Consider the following 3,924-nt stretch of genomic DNA (forward strand, 5'->3'; position numbering starts at 1 on the left):
CGCTAAACAGGAATGTAAACAAAATCATTTTACAAAAGCGAAACAAACAAACAAAACATTAATTTCCGAAGGTAAGGCTTTCATACGTGTGTTTTGATTTGGGGAGCTGGTACAGCAGCCCCCACACGATCCCCCGTCTCCTGCCACCCATCAGCCCCCCCCTCCCCCCGCCTCCTCAATATTTCATGTGTTGAGCCCATGCTGAGTATGTGAAGGCCACGCTAGCAGGCTACAAAATGAAAAAAAAAAAAAAGAGCAACAACACAAACAGAAAGGACGGCTACAATCTTGCCTGGATCCGAGTTGCAGATATTTGCCATTCACTTTGGCTTGTCATCGAAAACAACGTAAGGCCATTCTTCCGATTACAGTAGAGGAACACCTGCCTGGATGGAGCAGTCGATATTGCAGCGGTTACGTGTCCTGCCTCGAACCCCAGTGGAATTCATAACAAGGCCTCAATTTCTCTCTCAGCTCATTAGTGCGGCGCTAGTATCAGTCGCTATATTTGATATTTGAATGTGAGTCCTGCGCATGTTGCTGCGCCGTTTTGTTTTCAGTCACTTGCTTGAAAGGTTAACACACTGCAACCTAATTAGCATTAGCATCAAGCTTATTGGATCGAGAGGCTCAGCGATGGGAAAAAGTCTTCAGTCAGGCGCCACGAGATGAGTAAACGGAGTACAACTGCTCGGGCAAGTGACGACTCAAATAGATTAGATTGGCAACTGTTAGCATTGATGCGAACCTCCAAAGTGGTAAAGGAGGTTGACTGCCCCGACTAATTTAGGTTTTAGTTCATTGCATATCTCTGTTGGTTCGTTTGTAGCCCCCCCCCCCCGCAAAAATCTGCAATTAGGTGAGTTTATCAGTGGCAAATGGACAGGCTCGCTTTTGTTGCTTTTTGGAAAATGCCGTCCGGATGCATGCGTGGAAAAAACATCAAACATTTGCCGTTTTTCTGCCTTCTTTTGTCTGCAGCTGGATGTCATTGGAGAGCAAAAAAATAAAAAAAATAAAAAACTAAAAGTGTGTCTCTCCACCCCCCCACTCTACATGCGTGCGTGTGTGTGTGTGTGTGTGTGTGTGTGTGTGTGTGTGTGTGTGTGTGTGTTTCGCAAACGAACACGCACGCAGGCTTTGTTTTCCTTTTGAACATCCCTTTGATGCCGCTGCTTACTTATTTATTTATTTCCCCCGCTCACTTGCCGGCTCGGCCGGATGAGGCGCGCCGAGTGGCATCCATCAGCGAGGCGCCTCTCTGGGTGACCTCCACTCCCTGTCAGCGTCGAGGGGGGTGTGGGGTGTGGAGTGGTGGGGGTGCAATTGTGAAAGAGGAAGCGCGCAAGAAAACCGGAAGGCCATTATTGGTGACTTGCGATTCAATCCGTTACATACCCCGCGTGGAATAAAATGATGACACGTTGGCGACGGTGCTCGTGAGGGAGCTTGAAAGAGTCCAGAGAACCATCCGCGGTCTCGCCACATTTGCGCGGGTTCCTCAGAGAAACACGCGCACCTGTTGGTCGTGGAGGAATCTCGAAACAGTGAAAGAGGAAAACAGCAAAAGAATGAGTTATGGATATAAAAAGTGTACACACCCTTGCTCAAATGCCATTTTTTTGTGGTATTACAAAAAAGAAAAAAATTGAGACCAAGATAAAATGATTTCGACCATGAATATGACCCAACCACTGGTCAGCGGCATGATCGATGAAACAAATAGATCTCTTACTTTGTTGTTTGCTGTCGCGGAGCATAAACGTCCTGATCAGGAAGATCCGTCTTTCCTTTTTGACTGAGAAGATCCGACAGCATCTGGAAAATTCTTCCGGTCAGCTCAACGATGAAGGAAGCTGCAGAATCTGTCCATGGTGCTGAAATCCCTCCAGAATGTTTTTCTTTTCAAATTCATCTTTTTTTTTGGAGGGGGGTGCAAAAGCCAAATGATTTCTTGCAGACATGCATTAATTCCTCTCTCACCTGACAAGAATTTCTTCCCACGCGTTTTGGGATTGAAAAATTTCACCATATTTTATTTAAAGGCTTTTGCAAGGCGTCATATTCTGCGGCTGTGATCTGTGGTTGAATGACAATTTTCAGGGTCAAGGAGGGAGCGGGAGCAATGGGGAAACGGGGTTGCAACAGGTGGCGTTGTGGTGTGTGTGGGGGGGGGCGGGGGGGGGGCGGGGGGCTGTGGTATTGATGGGATTCAAAAAAATCTGAGGAGAGAAAAGGGGACAGAAGAATCTCATGAGTCGTCTTTAAAAATAAATGAGGAAATGGGCAATCCCAGAGTCATGAAAGGAGGGGCTTGTGGGGGGGGAGGGGATCAATATGGCCTCTCAACTCACGGGGGTCTTCAGCAGGCCTTGACATGAGCAAAAGTTGTTGCCTTAGCCCTCAGAAGACGAGTTTTGTTTACCCCAAGAAAAACAGTTGGGCTCATTATTTGTAATTGTCACGAGGGAGGGAGGAGGGGGGCACAAGGCAGTCCGCCCCTTCCTGCAAAATCTGCGGTTCCAACGGAGAACCAATCACATTGTCACGTTCTCCACCGTGCCTCGGTACCCATACGCCTGCTCGAAAGGAGTTTGGTGGCAAAGCACGAATTCTTCAAGCCGTCGGTCCATCTGTTCATCGCGAGTGCTAAACGCACCCCAACACCACCCCCGCCTCGGCACCCCCACCCCCCTCATTCATTAGCAAGCTCTTCAGTAGCCTGTCACGGCGGATGTGCTCCATCAAAGCTGATCGGCCCGCCGTTTTTTCGCGGCGAGATGTCGCGGGTTATCACGCGGCGCTCAGATCTCGGGCTACGGGCGGAGCGTGACTGGCAGGCCGCCTTTTGAACAAGCTGATTCCTCCCAGTTGGAAATTTAGAATCGTGTCGGCTAAGACGCCGCACGCAAAGTAAATTGCCGCGCGCGCGGCTGGGCGGAGGGCCGGCAGAGTAAAAGGTGCTCGCTCTCGATCAACGTCCAAGCCACCTCCAGGAGGAACGTGTCTCGGCCTCTTTGGGCTGCGACGGGACACGAAATACGCGTATTCTGGCAGGGACGTAACGAGACTTCTGATCCCGCCGTCTTCAAGTCTTCGATTGACTTCAAAGAATTTTCCCAGGCAATTCAATTTTACAGCTGCTGCGCATCACGCGGTCGTCTCAAAGGAAAAAAAAAAATAGCTAGCGCACGAAAGAAGAAAGGCTATCGGATGCTGTTGTATTGATATTGTACCGGAAGAGAAGACGATATCACGATACAGTGATAACGATTCCATTAAGCCAAAACTCTGACGGACAAGCGTCAGCGACGTGACAATTTCAACGGATCTGAAAATGACAAACATTGGATGCTGGTGGATCGATATTCTACCAAAAGCGATGACAACAGTATCCCGAAGTAGCGATTATCAGCGGCGAAAGCACATCTATGATACAAAAGGATATCGATGTAACTAAAGACGGAACGATATTAGATGTTGGGTGTATCTAAACCGTACCGAAAGAAATAACGTCAGTCATGAAGCGATACCGGGTGTGAAAAACAATATCCAGGAGGAAAATCATCCCCGATACCCTACGATATTGATGGATCTAGAACGGCATGATACCGGATGCCGGCAGATCGATACTTCCTGTCAAAATGGCGGCCATTGTTGCATCACCGGGAGAACATGAAAAACACTGACGGCCAAACAAGCCGTTCGCTCTGGCGTACAAGCGGAGAACGTGGCGCCTCTTGTGAATGGCGTAACACTACACCGTGTGTCCCGCCATGCTGGGAGGGGCGGGGGGGGGCGTGGAGGCTTGACAACAACAGGGGCGGATTGATTGTGGCGCTCAAATGACACCATTGTTGTGTCTCCTTGGGGAGTTGTCGCAGTGACGAGTCTTCTCATGTACGTGTGTCGGTATGTGTGCAT

The sequence above is a fragment of the Hippocampus comes genome, unplaced genomic scaffold (genome assembly GCF_001891065.2).
Source record: "Hippocampus comes isolate QL1 unplaced genomic scaffold, H_comes_QL1_v1.1 scaffold116, whole genome shotgun sequence".
In the NCBI taxonomy this organism is placed as follows: Eukaryota; Metazoa; Chordata; class Actinopteri; order Syngnathiformes; family Syngnathidae; genus Hippocampus; species Hippocampus comes.